The sequence below is a fragment of the Schistocerca americana genome, chromosome 7 (genome assembly GCF_021461395.2).
Source record: "Schistocerca americana isolate TAMUIC-IGC-003095 chromosome 7, iqSchAmer2.1, whole genome shotgun sequence".
In the NCBI taxonomy this organism is placed as follows: Eukaryota; Metazoa; Arthropoda; class Insecta; order Orthoptera; family Acrididae; genus Schistocerca; species Schistocerca americana.
In genome coordinates, this window is record NC_060125.1 from 607,896,729 (window position 1) to 607,916,708 (window position 19,980).

Consider the following 19,980-nt stretch of genomic DNA (forward strand, 5'->3'; position numbering starts at 1 on the left):
CAGGAGCTCCGTCGTGCATGAACCACATGTTGTATCGTACTTGTAAAGGCACATGTTCTAGTAGCACAGGTAGAGTATCCCGTACGAAATCACGATAACGTGCTCCATTGAGCGTAGGTGGAAGAAACTAAAATGAGCTCTAACATGGAAATTAAGCGTTTCCGGACACATGTCCACATAACATCATTTCTTTATTTGTGTGTGAGGAATGTTTCCTGAAAGTTTGGCCGTACCTTTTTGTAACACCCTATATATATATATAAAGGTGAATGAATGAGTGTGAGAATGTGTTAACTGTAATATGTATGAGTGTGTACAATGTATATATCGTGTGAATGTGTGAGCGAATGGAAAAAAATTAAGGAATAAAAAACATTATCATACAGTCAATGTATTTTTAAATCATTTAAAAGCAGAAAAAAACAAGACAACCAAAAAGCTATCGTTTTAATGTCAATTTTTATTATTGAAGGCGTAGCCGCATGGCTTGAGCTTCTACACTCCTGGAAATTGAAATAAGAACACCGTGAATTCATTGTACCTGGAAGGGGAAACTTTATTGACACATTCCTGGGGTCAGATACATCACACGATCGCACTGACAGAACCACAGGCACATAGACACAGGCAACAGAGCATGCACAATGTCGGCACTAGTACAGTGTATATCCACCTTTCGCAGCAATGCAGGCTGCTATTCTCCCATGGAGACGATCGTAGAGATGCTGGATGTAGTCCTGTGGAACGGCTTGCCATGCCATTTCCACCTGGCGCCTCAGTTGGACCAGCGGTCGTGCTGGACGTGCAGACCGCGTGAGACGACGCTTCATCCAGTCCCAAACATGCTCAATGGGGGACAGATCCGGAGATCTTGCTGGCCAGGGTAGTTGACTTACACCTTCTAGAGCACGTTGGGTGGCACAGGATACATGCGGACGTGCATTGTCCTGTTGGAACAGCAAGTTCCCTTGCCGGTCTAGGAATGGTAGAACGATGGGTTCGATGACGGTTTGGATGTACCGTGCACTATTCAGTGTCCCCTCGACGATCACCAGTGGTGTACGGCCAGTGTAGGAGATCGCTCCCCACACCATGATGCCGGGTGTTGGCCCTGTGTGCCTCGGTCGTATGCAGCCCTGATTGTGGCGTTCACCTGCACGGCGCCAAACACGCATACGACCATCATTGGCACCAAGACAGAAGCGACTCTCATCGCTGAAGACGACACGTCTCCATTCGTCCCTCCATTCACGCCTGTCGCGACACCACTGGAGGCGGGCTGCACGATGTTGGGGCGTGAGCGGAAGACGGCCTAACGGTGTGCGGGACCGTAGCCCAGCTTCATGGAGACGGTTGCGAATGGTCCTCGCCGATACCCCAGGAGCAACAGTGTCCCTAATTTGCTGGGAAGTGGCGGTGCGGTCCCCTACGGCACTGCGTAGGATCCTACGGTCTTGGCGTGCATCCGTGCGTCGCTGCGGTCCGGTCCCAGGTCGACGGGCACGTGCACCTTCCGCCGACCACTGGCGACAACATCGATGAACTGTGGAGACCTCACGCCCCACGTGTTGAGCAATTCGGCGGTACGTCCACCCGGCCTCCCGCATGCCCACTATACGCCCTCACTCAAAGTCCGTCAACTGCACATACGGTTCACGTCCACGCTGTCGCGGCATGCTACCAGTGTTAAAGACTGCGATGGAGCTCCGTATGCCACGGCAAACTGGCTGACACTGACGGCGGCGGTGCACAAATGCTGCGCAGCTAGCGCCATTCGACGGCCAACACCGCGGTTCCTGGTGTGTCCGCTGTGCCGTGCGTGTGATCATTGCTTGTACAGCCCTCTCGCAGTGTCCGGAGCAAGTATGGTGGGTCTGACACACCGGTGTCAATGTGTTCTTTTTTCCATTTCCAGGAGTGTATTTTAAGACTGGGCAATCGTAGATGCCCCAATATATTCAGCAGCGGCGGCTCTGGACCTCAGTTCGTCAGCGCACCTGACGATGGCGACATGTCTGATCGCCGAAATATGGTGCCCGTTGGACTCTATGAACCGGCAGTACACCCGTGGACTGTTCGAGCAAGAAATACGCCGGGAGAAGTTGAAGAATCACAACACTCAACAACATTGCAACGGTTACGGAAAAATAATGTGGACTGTGAGGCATAGCGCCGTATAAAGATCGTGCGTTGGAGGCGGTTAAGTGGGAGATGTGTCTCAGTGCTGGAGAGTGACAGATGGTGACGCGAGACTGGACGTGCACGTAGTTTATGTATCAGCCGATAGAGAACAGTATTGGATAGGGGACTGATTTAGTTTCGATTGTGACCACTAGAGTGCACTAAAGTAATAGAATGTTTTTCATAAACTGTTCTAGTATTTTCATAAAGTGGTATTATGTCTTTTTGTGTATGTAAAATGTTATAAATATGTTTTAGCAGTATGAATGGTGCGTGAGTATGGTTTATGGTTAATATGAAGATAATTTGTAAGTAGCCTGTTTATGTTTTCTTATTGGCAACGTTACGTAGCGCTCTGTATGAAAATCACTGACTGTGCTGTGTGCAGTCTGTGGCCAGTTTGCATTGTTGTCAGCCATTGTAGTGTTGGGCAGTTGGATGTTAACAGCGCGTAGCGCTCTGCAGTTGGAGGTGAGCCACCAGCAGTAGTGAATGTGGGGAGAGAAATGGCGGAGATTTGAAATTTGTAAGACTGGGTGGCATGAACTGCTATATATATTATGACTATTAAGGTAAATACATTATTTGTTATCTATTAAAATCTTTCATTTGCTAACTATCCCTATCAGTAGTTAGTGCCTTCCGTAGTTTGAATCTTTTATTTAGTTGGCAGTAGTGGCGCTCGTTGTATTGCAGTAGTTCGAGTAATGAAGATTTTTATGAGGTAAGTGATTTGTGAAAGGTATAGGTTAATGTTAGTCAGGGCCATTCTTTTGTAGGGATTTTTGAAAGTCAGATTGCGTTGCGCAAAAAATATTGTGTGTCACTTTAGTGAATGTTTGAGTACGTTCAGTTTTGCTCAGCTGTTTGAAAAGCAAATAATGTAAGAGGTTTATCAGCACAGTAATCCAGAAAATGTTCTAAGGGGACGTTTCATAAATTGTTTAACGAGTTATGTAGTAGGATTTAGTGTGGGAACATTACGAAGAAGTATGGATATGGACAAAGAGGATTTTTGTAGAATAAATTTGTAAAGTAAGTTTATGGTAAAGGGAAAGTTGATTCAGGTATAAATAACAATAGTAAATAACTTTATGCATAAACAAAACTTCAGCATATTAGATAATTACGTCGGTATAAAGTGCAGGCGTTAGGTTTACTATTTTGCGATTGGTTATGGATGAAAAGCGCGGACTGACGCGGGAGAACGTTGTTTTGCTATTGGCTGTTAACTAAACTGACCAATGGTAAAGCAATATTCTTCGCGCGCCTTTCTCTGCTGGTAGAGAAGACTTAAGAGTATTCTAGAGTAGAGGTGGGTCGAACTCGTTCATTCCCGCGAACTACTTCATTCTTTTCACTCTTTGCCGTGAAGCGTTCAAATGAAGTAGTTCATTCACGAAGTACGGAAGCCTGGCGAAGTTGCCCAGTTCGCCGCTCAGACGCGGCTACGCTCGCATCGCCTCGCTCGTACAAAAAGCTTCGTAATACTTCATAATTTTACCAACAGTTGGCCGAACTATGCAGTAACGTGCACGCAACGTTTTACGCTCTTACAGCGTCTGAGCTAACTTAAATAGAGCATGGTCGAAGGGGACAAAGGAAAGATAAACAGAGAAGCCTGTCACATATAAAGAAGGTATTACATTTAATCTTGCTCGACATTTTCTCATGAAGCGCCCAAAAAAGTCTTTATCTGCCAAGTGAAACATTATTTGTTGTATTCATGGACTGAAAACTAGGGCTACAAACGAAATGCATTCCAGTTTTATGTTCCTTTTAAAATTTAATCCAAAATAGAATGTGTATGTTTACCACTGTCACAAAGTCTATATATCTACGTTAGGTAATTATTCAGAAGTTTTCCTGTAGATTTTATTTTTGTTGAGAATAATAACCCTCCAGATTCAAAACAGTTTAAACTGTCACCTGCAGTCATTGTTACGATTTCAGGTAAAATCCGTCTTTCAGTGTTATTAACAAACCTTTTATTTTCATGTTGGCTGTGCGTGCTCACACAGCCAGCCTCTTCGTTTGCATCTGTAATATTCATTGGTCCGCAAGATGTCAGCACTGCAGGAAGCAGCTGACGCTGCCTTCCCCTCGCCCCTCACCACCGCAACCCCTCACAAACCTATCATTTCCCACAAACGCCGCGCGATTCGTCGACAGGCAGTAGAGGGGGAACTGAAGTGAAGGGAGAATGAGTGACGTAGCGCCGATGTAGTGAGAGAGGGGAAGAGAGTGAGTGAACTAGAAAGAAGTGTGGAGTGTGCCATCTGTGAAGAGTTTGAAGTACCAGTTCATTGAAATTGAGTGGTTAGTTCACACTTCACTGGAGTGAAGCGTTCATTTGAACGACTCATTCACGAGCTCCCCATCACTATTCTAGAGGAGAGTCGAAGCCTAGCCATGAAAGAGATCGGAAGTGTGCAGTAGTACTTCCGATGGAAATGATAAGTTGCCGGATCTAGCAGTGTTTCATACATCAAAAGTGTTGGAAAGTGACGGCATAATTATTCCGATGTGTGTGTAGAAATTTCGGAATTTTTAAGTGAATTTTGTGACGAGAAAAGACATATATTCCGTGTGGCGTATTGAGCAGGTCGGTGGCTAAAAACTGTGACTGCATTTGGTACCGGCAGACTAAATATTTGGCGAGCATTCTCAATGAAAAACAATCAGTATTTTTATAGCTGTTACGTTTTCGGGAAATGCAACACCATAAACTTGCTAACATGATTGAAAGGGGTTATGAGTGACTGTGTTAAGACTAGCACGGTCTTGGCAGTGATACTTGTTCACCTAAGTTTCAGAATGTATTAATTGAGGACAAAATTTACAAACTTTCATTTCGTGTTTCTCCCGAAACGTAGATTAGTGACTTAAATTGCAACCTGGTTCACGTCCAAGTACAGTAGGTTTCACTCGGCTTCCCTACTGATGATATGCTGAGACAATGTTCACAGGTAGGTGCAGGTCCGTCGTAAAGGGTCGGAAAGAACCGCGCAGCCGCAACTGGTAGGAAGTTCTAAGTAAAGAGACACGTATCGTTTTGACTAGCTGAATATCACGAATGCAGGTACTTTCTCATTCGTACATCGCACCTGACATTTTACGCAGCATCTGAGCCAGGATTCGGTCACGCGCACGCTCGTGTTATAAGCAACACAGTCTTTAGTATTCTTGGAAGAACTGTGCCAATCGTAGACTGATAAAAGATCCGCTGAACGCTGATTATTTTGTGTTCTTTACACCGTGTTTTTGCATTGGACGCCGTCATTTAGACAGCAACCTGATACGTCACAACGGACACTTATTTGGAGTACAAATACTGATCACGTCCATTATGGAATAATGTTAATTGTGAACAGTGCAGTCCCACCCTGTGTGAGTGTTTAACGAAATACAATGAGTTCTACCAGTGCAACTTGGTATGTTGGTGTTGTAAGCAGGCTGTTTAGGTTTTTATATTGGTAACGCCACGTAGCGCACTGTATGAAAATCACTGGCTGTGCTGTGTGCAGTCTGTGGCTGGTTGGCATTGTTGTGATATTCGCTATTGTAGTGTTGGGCAGTTGGCTGTTAACAGCGCGTAGCGTTGCGCAGTTGGAGGTGAGCCGCCAGCAGTGGTTGATGTGGGGAGAGAGATGGCGGAATTTTGAGAGCGGACGATCTGGACGTGTGTCCATCAGAAAGAGTAAATTTGTAATATTGGATATCATGGAAATACAGTGGGTTCTACCGGCTCAACTTGGTATTGTTGGTGTGAGTGGCTCCTCTCCCTGCTAGACAATAGTTATTACAGGACACATCATAGCTGGCAGTGCAGAGAGCAGCAGATTAATCGCCACGGGAAGGACCAGGTACATGGGTTTAGGCACAAGGTCGTTAAATATCCAACCCAGTTTCTGTGTCTAGGGAGTGTTGTACAGTTGTGACTGCTAAAGGCTAGCTTTTATTAGTACTGCCCCGTTCCCTCCTGGGCGGTTGCAAGCTGCTCTTCTACAGAATGCCCTCTGGAATTCTCTGTATGGTTTCTGTGTCAGAAAAGTAAACTCTTTAACCAAGAAGAACCACCACCTCCAGACGCCATTAAAAGGCAAACTCCGCCGCCAGAGGGCGTACGGCTCACTGCCTCATATCCTTCAGGGCTGCCGGCCTTCTTCGAGTCTGGGAGCCGCAGATCACTCTACGAAATCATTTAAAATCCACACCTTTCAGCCAGTCACACTCAGTAACCAGGTGCAGCTTGAGCTAAACACTCTCCTGCAAAATATTGTCTATCAGGGCTTTTCAAAAATTTATTCCCAGCAGGTACTTTTAGACAACTGCAATGCTAGGAAAACCACTCGCCCCTGAGCCAGCCTTGCAAGCGTCCATGCCAACCCACTTAGGAGGATTAGGCAAAGACATGACCGTCATCTCAGCGCTCGAGATAAAAATCCCTTCCCACATTATCGGAAGCTGAGACCAAAATAACGAATCAGACGAGAACGCAGGTGTGGGCTCGAAGTGATATGTCACACAGGTCAGTGTCAAAGATGTTTTATCTCCGCCTTCAAGTTATCGTGCCTTTATTGGAATGCATTTCGTGGTAAAAATCAATTGCAAAGATTTAAATAAAAACGGTTAATTGACACAAAAGTATCTGTCACGAATACATCTCAGTAGGCTTCGGTGCTCTGGCGTAAAAGTATTTAACAAGCTCGAGTCAGACATATTTAGCTAGAAACAGAGAATCCGTACCAATTCAAAAGAAATTGAATAAAGTAAGTTATTGGCTACACCTTCCGGAAATTCTCTCATTTTCTGGCTTCAAGTATTGAAAATACTTGCAAGCTGCCTGATGAGGAGCTTTGCCGAATGAAAACATCATCTATTCTTAGAGAATGGGGGTTAAAGTTGTCTTTGATATATATCGGGATATTAACAGATGATAACCTCACTCTTCTTCACCTTCTGCCGTTTTTCTGCGAGCTCGGAATTATTAAATGGGTTTGGGCAATGTTGGTGGCCCTGGATGCCCTTCCCTATGCCATACTGCCCCGCCTCCCATTCGCCAACGGGGTAGGGGTCTGTGTACCCCGTCTGTCTGTGTCTAGCGTAGATCTCATACGAAAGTCTGGTGATTCTGTCTAAGGATTCAGTCCTGGGATTGAACAGGAAAGAGATCAAACTCATGACTGGACTGATGATCGGCCATGGGAACTTCAAAAAACACCTACACACAATGGGTATAATGGATGAGGAGCCTAAATGTAGGATCTGTGATGAGGGTGAAGAATCTGCACCACACCTAATCTTTGAATGCATGGCATTGGAGAGTAAATGATACAAGATCTTCGTGACAACTAGACCTGAAGAAATTGTGTCTAACAAAAAACTGGTAGAGGGACTCCTTGCACTATTTAAGGGCACTGGTTGGCTTTACTAGATATACAGGTAGCGATACCACAGAATAAACCTAGTTTCGGTGCGGGCAGTGGCCGGTTAGACCTAAGCTGTTTTAGCTCTCCTGTTAGAATCAAATCAAATCAATCTTATGGTAACATTTAGTGAGATTTCTTGTGTGTTTAGAGCTGAGTGGTGGCACTGAGGTAAAGTAATATTTTTGTGTTCTTCTGTCATGTGTTAAAATGCTAAGTGGTCTGGCATTATGTTCATGTTTTGAGTATTTTGTAGTGTTTGTTCCACATGTGTATTTTTTTTATGAAAAAGCTAGATGGGTGTGTTCCAAATTGTCAATATGACAATATGGGTAACCTGCAGAAGTTTGATTTCCTCGCTCCAACATGGAGACTAGCTACTATCATGGTTAAGCACGGCAATGGATATTTTCAGTGGACAAGGTATCTGCAGTGTGCGCAGGCTCATTTAAAGTATTGTAGATATTACTTTAACTCATGTATTCCTGTTAAAGTTGATCAAACTGTAAGAGCTACTATGAACAGATATAAGCTGAAGATATGATGCGTAGGTTAAGAGTAGATCAGCACAGAAAAGGGACTGTTACGTTGTTTCATGTACACCCACCATGGACGGATTACCGCAAGACGAGGGTGGGGATCTGATGTCTGCAGTAATGCACTCTGTGGCTGCGAGCTGGCAGCGCTGAGACAGACCAACCCTTTTTCCACCTCTCCGTGTAATGAACGCCCTAGCGGTGCAGTGCTGTGAGTAATGAAGTTCTTTTTGCGTGTGGACGACCAAGTATTGATGCGTAAGTGCAAAATTTTTTTGTCTTGTTCTGACGGTGTCAGAGGTGTATTTAAAATCACTGTGTTTATGTAGCGTTTTTGCATCTATACCTTCTTATTAAGGAACTTAAATGATATTGTATTTTGATTTTATATTTTCCTTTACCTTATAATTGAATTATGGTTTTCTGTAGCGGGCTGTGCTGTAGGTTTGTAAGTGTGTATGATTTCTTTGTATGTACTATAACATTTCATTTCTTGACATTTGTTTGCATCTTATGGTATGGCTTTGCGGTAATCAGCCTACTGTGACACTGTCCGTGGATCCGTGGGATGGGCTGTTCTACAACGCCCCCCCCCCCCCCTGCCTCCCCCACCCCGCCCAGCCCCCCTCCCCGCCCCCCACAAATCGCCACCACCAGAGGCGTTTAATTTTCTGTTTGTGTATCGCAGTTCTCTACTAGAATTCGAAAACTTTTCTGCGCAGGAATATAAGCATAGAATTGTATCGTTGACTATCGATAGTTGCCTTTCTGTCGAGCGCAGAGTAACAGTGGCAGTCGTGGCGCAGCTTTCGTGAAGTGTGGGCGGAGTGTTGTGTTGATGCCATGGCTGCGCCACTATCTTACAAGTTACGGTGAAGTAATTGAAAATGTTTGCCACACAAGTTTTGCGTGTAATTTCAGTGTTAACGGCACAGTATCAGTGTTTATCAAATAGGTGGTGTTTCTCGGTTTCATGCTCGTGTTGGGAGAACAACAATCAACCGCATGGCGACGGTTACGGAAAAATAATGTGGACTGGTAGGATCCTAATTTTAGGTTCTAAGTGACAGAGACACATATCGTTTTGACTGGCTGATATCGCGAGCGCAGGTACTTCCTCGTTCGTACATCCTACCCGACGCTTTATGGAGCCTCTGAGCCCTGATTCGGTCACGCGCAAGCTCCTGTTATAAGCTATACAGTTTTTAGTACTCTTGGAAGAACTGTGCCAATCGTAGACTGATAAAACATCCGCTGAACGCTGATTATTTTGTGCTCTATGCACCGTGTTTTTGCACTGGACGCCGTCATTTAGACAGCAACCTGATACTTCACAACAGACACGTACTTGGAGTACAAATACTGATCACGTCCATTATGGAATAATGTTAATTGTGAACAGTGCAGTCCCACCCTGTGTGAGTGTTTAACGAAATACAATGAGTTCTACCAGTGCAACTTGGTATGTTGGTGTTGTAAGCAGGCTGTTTAGGTTTTTATATTGGTAACGCCACGTAGCGCACTGTTTGAAAATCACTGGCTGTGCTGTGTGCAGTCTGTGGCTGGTTGGCATTGTTGTGATATTCGCTATTGTAGTGTTGGGCAGTTGGCTGTTAACAGCGCGTAGCGTTGCGCAGTTGGAGGTGAGCCGCCAGCAGTGGAGGATGTGGGGAGAGAGATGGCGGAATTTTGAGAGCGGACGATCTGGACGTGTGTCCATCAGAAAGAGTAAATTTGTAATATTGGATATCATGGACTGATATATATATATATAATGACTTTTGAACACTATTAAGGTAAATACATTGTTTGTTCTCTATCAAAATCTTTCATTTGATAACTAGGCATATCAGTAGTTAGTGCCTTCAGTAGTTTGAATCATTTATTTAGCTGGCAGCAGTGGCGCTCGCTGTATTGCAGTAGTTCGAGTAAAGAAGATTTTTGTGAGGTAAGTGATTTGTGACACGTATAGGTTAATGGTAGTCAGGGCCATTCTTTTGTAGGGATTTTTGAAAGTCAGATTGCGTTGCGCTAAAAAATATTATTTGTCAGTTTAAGCACAGTCATGTAAAATTTTTCTAAGGGGACGTTGCAGTGTGAGTGGCTCCTCTCCCTGCTATACAATAGTTAGTACAGGACACATCAGAGCAGCCAGTGCAGAGAGCAGCAGATCAACCACTGCGGGAAGGACCAGGTACGCGGGTTTAGGCACAAGGTCGTTAAATATCCAGCCCCGTTCCTGTGTCTAAGGAGTGTTGTACAGTCGCGACTGCTAAAGGCTAGCTTTTATTAGTAGTGCATATCTACACCCCTTTGCTCCCGGGCGGTTATAATCTGCTCTTCTACAGAATGCCCTCTGAAATTCTCTGTAGGGTTTCTGCGTCAGAAAAGTAAACTCTTTAACCAAGAAGAACCACCACCTCCAGACGCAATTAAAAGGCAAACTCCGCCGCCAGAGGTCGTACGGCTCGCTGCCTCATATCCTTCAGGGCTGCCGGCCGTCTCTTCGACCCTGGGAGCTGCAGACCACTCTACGGAATCATTTAAAATCAACACCCTTTAGCCAGTCACACTCAGTAACCAGGTGCAGCTTGAGCTAAACACTCTCCTGCAAAATATTGTCTATCAGAGCTTTTCAAAAATTTATTCCCAGCAGGTACTTTTAAACAACTGCAATGCTAGGAAAACCACTCGCCCCTGAGTCAGCCTTGCAAGCGTCCACGCCAACCCACTTAGGAGGATTAGGCAAAGACATGGCCGTCATCTTTTTTAGCGCTCGAGAAAAAAAATCCCTTCCCACATTATCGGAAGCTGACCCTGGAGACCAAAATAACGAATCAGACGAGAACACAGGTGTGGGCTCGAAGTGATATGTCACACAGGTCAGTGTCAAAGATGTTTTATCTCCGCCTTCAAGTTATCGTGCCTCTATTGGAATCCATTTCGTGGTAAAAATCAGTTGCAAAGATTTAAATAAAAACGGGTAATTGACACAAAAGTATCTGTCACGAATACATCTAAGTAGGCTTCGGTGCTCTGGCGTAAAAGTATTTAACAAGCTTGAGTCAGACATATTTAGCTAGAAACAGAGAATCCGTACCAATTCAAAAGAAATTGAATAAAGTAAGTTATTGGCTACACCTTCTGGAAATTATCTCATTTTCTGGCTTCAAGTATTGAAAATACTTGCAAGCTGCCTGATGAGGAGCTATGCCGAATGAAAACATCATCTATTCTTAGAGAATGGGGGTTAATGTTGTCTTTGATATATATCAGGATATTAACAGATGATAACCTCACTCTTCTTCACCTTCTGCCGTTTTTCTGCGAGCTCGGAATTATTAAATGGGTTTGGGCAATGTTGGTGGCCCCGGATGCCCTTCCCTACACCATACTGCCCCGCCTCCCATTCCCCGACGGGGTAGGGATCTGTGTACCCCGTCCATCTGCGTCTAGTGTAGATCTCATACGGAAGCCTGGTGATCTCTTTCTAAGGGTTCGTGTAGAGTGTAACTGAGGCGGCCAGTGTCTATCAGTCCACATTTACCTACGTGGACGTGGAAAACCGTCTGAAAACCAAATCCAGGCTGGCCAGCCCGCCACCTCTCGTCTTCCATCCGGAACCCGATCGCCTACCCTTCTCCCACAGGTGGCGCCTTATTGCGCTCGGCTGTCCAAGTGAGTATTAATCAATTCGCACTATACAAATAGATGCACGAATACTTATGTAAGTATATATACACAAGTATGTATCACCTTTCCTCCTGGATCGATCTGAACCAAACTTAGTGCTAATATCACTTATTTCTGGAAAGAATTGTTCTGGGGCGTAAGAATCACCTACCTACCGAATGGGCTGGGATGGGCATGAAGAAGCTGTGTAGCCCACAATGCACCAATATCAGTACTCTATTCATCCAGTATTTCAGAATGAGAGCACTTACAACAAACTTTATGTATAATTTCAAACATTCACGAAATATTATCTCACTGAGAACCCCCACAAATTAATGAAAGGAAAAAGACTATCTCTTGCTACATTTTCATGGTTCAGGAATAAAACTGCCACAACAATAAAACGCTGCATTTTATTACTCCAATACTACTAATTGCATTTTTCAGACATTATTTATATATACCGCAAATGGTCGAGCAAAATTATACACTACTGGCCATTAAAACTGCTACACCACGTAGATGACGTGCTGCGTCCGCGAAATTTAACCGACAGGAAGAAGATGCTGTGATATGCAAATGATTAGCTTTTCAGAGCATGCACATAAGTTTGGCGCCGGTGGCGACACCTACAACGTGCTGACATGAGGGAAGTTTCCAACCGATTTCTCATACACAAATAGCAGTTGACCGGCGTTGCCTGGTGAAACGTTGTTGTGGTGCCTCGTGTAAGGAGGAGAAATGCGTACCATCACGTTTCTGACTTTGATAAAGGTCGGATTGTAGCCTATCGCGATTGTGGTCTATCATATCGCGACATTGCTGATCGCGTTGTTCGAGATCCAATGTCTGTTAGCAGCATGTGGAATCGGTGGGTTCAGGAGGGTAATACGGAACGCCGTGCTGGATCCCAATGGCCTCGTATCACTAGCAGTCGAGATGACAGGCATCTTATCCGCATGGCTGTAAAGGATCATGCAGCCACGTCTGGATCCCCGAGTCAACAGATGTTTGCAAGACAACAACCTTCTCCACGAACAGTTCGACGAGGTTTGCAGCATCATGGACTATCAGCTCGGAGACCATGGCTGCGGTTACCTTTGACGCTGCATCACAGACAGGAGCGCCTGCGATAGTGTACTCAACGACGAACCTGAGTGCACGAATGGCAAAATGTCATTTTTTCGGATGAATTCAGGTTCTGTTTACAGCATCAGGTGGTCGCATCCGTGCTTGGCGACATCGCGGTGAACGCAGATTGGAAGTGTGTATTCGTCATCACCATACTGGCGTATCACCCGGTGTGATGGTATGGGATGCCATTGGTTACACGTCTCGGTCACCTCTTGTTCGCATTGACGGCACTTTGAACAGTGGACGTTACATTTGAGATGTGTTACGACCCGTGGCTCTACCCCTCATTCGATCCCTGCGAAACCCTGCATATGCACGACCGCACGTTGCAGGTGCTGTACGGGCCTTGCTGGATACATAAAATGTTCGACTGCTGCCGTGGCCAGCACATTCTCCAGATCTCTCACCAATTGAAAACGTCTGGTCAATGTTGGCCGACCAACTGGCTCGTCACAATATGCCAGTCACTACTCTTGATGAACTGTGGTATCGTGTTGAAGTTGCATGGGCAGCTGTACCTATATACGCCATTCAAGCTCTGTTTGAATCAATGCCCAGGCGTATCAAGGTCGTTATTATGTCCAGAGGTGGTTGTTCTGGGTACTGATTTCTCAGGATCTATGCACGCAAACTGCGTGAAAATATAATCTCATGTCAGTCCTAGTATAATATATTTGTCCAATGAATACCCATTTACCATCTGCATTTCTTCTTGGTGTAGCAATATTAATCACCAGTAGTGTATCATTCTATGACACACAGTTCATTAGATATGAGGTCAAATACTGCGTTTTGTGAAAAACTGCCGCATCATGCATGTCGTTTTAATTTATTACTTCTTTTCTACTGAATGTATTTACAACACATTTCTCAGACAGTAGACAGATTTACCGTTGGTTATACTTGCACCCTTGTACGAAACATAGTTCAGGAGACACGACTTGATAAAAATTGAATTGCACGAAAACTAAACTGTGAGGCAGAATTCGGTAGAGATACAAGTGGAGTGTGTTTACAAATACATGTGAAACATGAAACTTCCTGACAGATTATAGCTGAATGCTGAACCGAGACTCGAACTCAGGACTTTTGCCTTTCTCAAGCAAGTGGTCACCTGACCGAATTACTCGAGCATGACACTTGTGCAATAAGTTAAATACGTGTGAAATATATTTGAAATGTGTATAGGTGGGCAAAGCCACAAGTAAAAATCTCATCCCAAACCCCTGGCACAATTTCAAGTAAATTTGTCACACACACTAGTTATGATCTGAAAAGAAATAGTGTGGGTATATAAGAACCACAAGCTTGCTGTAGGGGTGGTGGTGATAATGCAGAGAGAGAAATGGGATAGTGGAGATGGACAGAGAAGGGAAAGGGGAGATAGATGGGGTGGGATTGGAAGAAGACATGGGAAGAAGAAGGGGAAGAAGGAAATGACAGAGAAGGAGATGGACAGAGAAAGCGTGAGGATGAGATGGACAGGGGAGTGAGGAAGCAGGAGACGAATAAAAAGAAGTGGAGGAGGAGATGGATAGAGGGAGAAGGAGGAGATGGACAAATGGGGAAGGAGCAGACCAACAGAGGGGAGAGGAGAGGAGGTGTTATGCAGAGAGGGGGGGGGGGTGCAGATGGACTAATACAACATTGGAATAAATACACACCAAGAAGGCAACGCAGCCAGTAGGAGATAAACAGCAGATACAGAATTTAATACGAGGGCTATTCTGAAGTAAGGTCCAACAGGTCATGAAATTGACATGACAGTGAAAATCTGATGAAGCTTTACAAAGATGTGTTGGGCAGTGCCTCTGGTACTCGTGTAGATGACGTTATATCGCTCTTTTTATTTCTGACCACACACTGAGCATGTAAAGATGTGTAGAGAATCATGTCTCCTGCGAAGTATGGGTGCACACTGCAACGTTTCGCCTGATTTCATGCGACCCCACATAACGTACCTGTCACGCATTTCCTTCTTCATGACAGTTCTCGGCAGCAAACTGCAGGGGCAATGAGGATGCTCCTGCAGCGTTTTCTATGGAAAGTGTTTGATCTGCCACCATACAGCCGAGACGTGGTTCCCCTTGAGTTTCATCTCTAGCTATGAAGACAACATTCTGGCTCAGACAACGAACTGCAGTCCAGTATAGAGAAGTGTCAGAAAACATAGGCAGATGCGTTCTACGGCGAGGGTGTTGAAAAGTTGGTACAAGGCTGTGGCAAATGTCTCAGTCGGAGTGGCGGCTTTGTAGAGAAGCAGCTGCAGTGTGTAGCAAACTGTTGAAAATAAAACATTTTTGATTTTCACTGTGGTTTCCATTTAGCGACTGATCGGACCTTACTTTCTGAACAGCCTTCGTGTAAATGAGAAAAAACAGATTTTTTTCTTTATTAATTAAAACTTCCGGGCTGAATTGCCGTGGTCCATATATAAAACTTCTTCTCCTTTCTATGTTTGTAAACTGGCATGCGGTGGCGGCGATGACGATAGACACGATGCCGAGGCCTACTGCTTCAATGCTGTTCCAGATAGAGCTGGATGACACCTTTGTGATATGGAATCATGCTGAAGAGGAACTGAGTGAGTTTTTGGTGCACATAAACAGTTTCAATCCAAGGGTACAATTCACCATGGAGAAAGAGAGTAATGGACAACTAAATTTTTTGGATGTATTGGTTATTAAACGCGCAGGTGGGACTTTAGGGCACAAGGTATATAGGAAAGACACACACACCGATCGTTACCTACATAAGAATTCGAATCATCATCCTAGGCAGAAGAAAGGAGTCATAAAAACTTTAGTGGACAGAGCTAATAACATCTGTGAGCCAATTAACTTGCAAGTTGAATTAAGCCATTTGCAAACAGCTTTCAAGAGGAATGGGTACACTGACAAGGAAATAGATCGAGCACTCCACCCTAGAAGAAAAGTGTCCGAAAATACACGACAACAACCGTCGGCTGGAGAAGTTTTTCTTCCATTTATTCATAACATCACGGACCGTATTGGTAAAGTTTTGGCCAAGTTTCAAGTGGAGACAATCTTTCGACCTACCAAGAAAATTAGTGAAAGTTTAAGATCGGGGAAAGACGCACGACACCCCTTAGCTACCGCAGGTGTGTATAAAATTCCGTGTAGCTGTGGCATGGTTTATATTGGAACAACTAAAAGGAGTGTTAATATCCGGCTAACGGAACACAAAAGGAACTGTAGATTGAGACAGATTGAGAAATCAGCTGTAGCGGAACAGGTTTTCAAATACGGTGATCACGAAATAAAATTTAGTGAGACAAACGTGATAACTAGGACCTCACATTATTATACTCGCATGTATAGAGAAGCTATAGAGATCTACAAGCACGGAAATAATTTTAATAGAAAAGAAGGAGGATTAAAACTAGACAAGATATGACGTTCGACTTTGTACCAACGAAGTGACAATCGATTACCTGTAATCGAGAGAGATGGCACTAGCCAGAGATAGTTTTATAAAGTCGAAAGCACGTGACGAGTGGTGGCGCCATCTAAGCGCTCTGTATAAGCGGGACCTCCAGCGCCTAGCAGCCAGTCACCGACTCACCTCAGAAGATGTTGCCCGCAGCCGGCAACGAAACGTCAATAGGAAGGAGAAGATGATTTATATATGGACCACGGAAATTCAGCCCGGAAGTTTTAATTAATGACGGCGCCGGCCGTGAAAGCTTACATGCTATGATTAGATTTTTTTTCTGTTGATTGTAGCATGTTAAATATAGCATAAGCAAATAGAAATAGCTTCCGTTAATTTGGCGAAAGTTAATTATTAATACAGAGTACAGAATTAGCTTTCAATAGCTAATTTATTTCTTAATGTATACTCTGAGGTATTCTTTAGCTATGAAGTAAGCAACGTCACATTATTGAATCTGTGCTCATTTCCGACTGTCCTTTCTCAGTAGAATACACTTCCCGTTTGTTACAACAGGAACTGCTCAACGTTTCAGCTTAGCGCTTAATGTGTTGTTAATGAAGAGTGTTTAAAACGAAACCGATACCGTGATTGCGTCACTTTGTTGGCGGTCTCTGTTACCTGATTGAATTTTGTTTCCATCTATTTTACGATCATCCCTCAGCAAAAGCGGTTTGTCCGCACTTTTTCCAGCATCATCAGCGACGGTTTTCCTCATTATCCCTTTGTGCCTTTGGTCTACGTTAGTGTGCGCAGAGCATCCTCATAGCAACATTGTCGATATCTGATGTGGGCGGCGTTGGTGGGGGGAGGGGGGGGGGGAAGGGGCAGGAGACATTGGAAGCCGGGCGAGGCGGCGGGGAAGGGGGAGGGTAAGTGGGAGGGGGTGGGAGGGGCGGTAGGCCATCGAGCACGTCATTAGCGCCCCAGGCCGATACCTGATAACCCTGTGGCGAAGGCGTCTCCTGGGTACGTGTGCAGCTCCGTCCTGGCAGCTGTTTCTTCTCCCTCCTCCTGACGCAAAAAAGCTCTCATCGCGCTTGATAACATCCATCTGTATGGCTATACAACAGCTTAAGTGTGCGCAACTCCTTACGAAACAGCTCATACACCGACGATCTTGTTTTTGGGTAATCTATACCAATATAAACCAGTATAAATGGTTCAAATGGCTCTGAGCACTATGGAACTTAACATCTTTGGTCATCAGTCCCCTAGAACTTAGAACTACTTAAACCTAACTAACCTAAGGACGCCACACACATCCATGCCCGAGGCAGGATTCGAACCTGCGACCGTAGCAGTCGCGCGGTTCCGGACTGAGCGCCTAGAACAGCGAGACCACCGCGGCCGGCATAAACCAGTATAACTGCCATGTTTATCTGTTTGAACACGCTTGTCTCTGAAACTACTTGACAATTTTTTATAGGATTTTCACAGGCAACATGAGCGTAGCTTGGGGCAATGTATAGGCTTTATTTCATCAAAATTGGAACACGAAAGAAAGACATTGTAATTAATGTTTTATAAAAAAGTCTGCTCAGTTTAATAGTTCGGATGTTTACCTCAGTGACGTGATCACCATGGCATAGTATACAAAAGAACAATTAGATGGCTCTGTTAGTTTCGTAGTACACAAAAGAACCAGTAGACAGTGCTATTAGTCTTTTTAAGTCAGTCACAGGTGTACTGAATATAACGCGAGTTAGGGAGACATATTTAGTCTTTGAAAAAGCTATATCCTCTTTGAGATTAGAACATTATCACACTTATTCTTTGAAAAAGCTATATCCTCTTTGAGATTAGAACATTACCATACTTCTGAAATTGCTTTTATTGGTTGATATGTTCTACTTAGAACATTATCATATATCTGAAATGCTTTTATTGGTTGATATTTCTACTTAAGACGATTCAACGCAATGAATACAATACTTATACGTTGATAAGCCATAACATTATGACCATTTATATACTAAGATGGTATCTGTTCTTTCAGACTTGTCCGAAAGAACGGATATCATCGGTGACCATGCAACTCGTTAGAATGAAATTACAGTGAAATGAACACCCTTAGCTGCTTAAAGGAGTTGACATACGTCAACGGGGACAGACGAAAATGTGTTGCCCCGACCGGGACTCGAAACCGGGATCTCCTGCTTACATGGCAGACGCTCTATCCATTTTTTTTTTTTTTCATCTGCTCTAGGCGGTTGTCGAAAGACACCCGTTTCAGTTCGTTGTTGATCCATTAACTCCGTTTTTTTTTATTACAGAGGGCAGCTAGCCCTCTGACCGAACACGCTGAGCTACCGTGCCGGCAGTCCATCTGAGCCACCGAGGAGACAGAGGATAGCGCAACTGCAGGGATTTATCTCTGGCACGCCTCCCGCGAAACGCACATTCTCAACGTATTGTCCCGCACTACATTCGTAGTAATTGTAATTTCATTCTAACGAGCTGCATGGTCACCGATGGTATCTGCTCTTTCGGACATGTCCGAAAGAACAGATACCATCTTAGTATATATATAGTTATGGCTCACCGGCCACTTGACCATCATCTTCCTCTGTGCGAATGCACAAACAGTGCCCGAACTCTTACGGGAATCGGCAACGCGCCGCGAGTAATGAGTATAATGGGCGGGGGCACTAAGAATGTAGTGCGGGACAATACGTTGAGAATGTGGGTTTCGCTGGAGGCGTGCCAGAGATAAATCCCTGCAGTCGCGTTATCCTCTGTGTCCTCGGTGGCTCAGATGGACAGAGCGTCTGCCATGTAAGCAGGAGATCCCGGGTTCGAGTCCCGGTCGGGGCACACATTTTCATCTGTCCCCGTTGATGTATACCCACGGCTGTATGAAGCTAAGGGTGTTCATTTCATTGAAATTGTGACCATTGCCCACGGCGGCGTTGGATGCAGCCGGGTGGCGTTGGGGGCACATGACGCGGTAACAGAAGGATGTGGTCCGGAACAGACACGGATGGGGGATCATCCTAACGAAGATGTCGGCTGCAAATGGGAAAATCCATTGAGATAATCGACTTGGACAAAGGGTAGATTATTATTACGCAGAGCATGTGAACGTTTATCTCGAAAACCGAAAGCTGGTCGACAATTATGTGCCACTGTCGTGGGCATCTACGGAAAGGGTTAGAAGAACAGTCAAACTACCACTAGACACTAATGATCGGACGTCCACGTCTTTTCACAGAACGTGGGCTTCAGAAGTCTGTCTGCTCTGTAAAGTAGGATAGATCGTGATTTGTGGCATCTCTACCTAAAGAGAACAACGCTGGTGCACACACAAGTGTTTAGAAGCACATCGTTCATTGTACTTTGTTGAACATGGAACCACACAGCAGACCACCGTTAGGTGTCCACATGTTGACCGAAAGACATCGTCAATTACGACTGCAGTGGTCACGGGACTATTGGCATTCGACCGTCGGCCAAAGGAAACGTGTTGACTGTTCGAGTGAATCACGTTTTTGCTATACTAGGTTGATGGTCATCTCCACAAACGCCGTCATTGATGTGAACGGCGGGTTGAAACGTACAGCGCGCCACGG

At 44.7% G+C, this 19,980-nt stretch overlaps 1 non-coding gene across 1 annotated transcript; it reads left to right on the top strand.

Annotated features, from left to right (window-relative positions):
* The first annotated feature begins 19,151 nt into the window (after positions 1 to 19,151).
* On the top strand, positions 19,152 to 19,225 carry Trnat-ugu. Its single transcript has one exon. It is a non-coding gene; the product is annotated as a tRNA-Thr (tRNA).
* Positions 19,226 to 19,980: the final 755 nt, after the last annotated feature.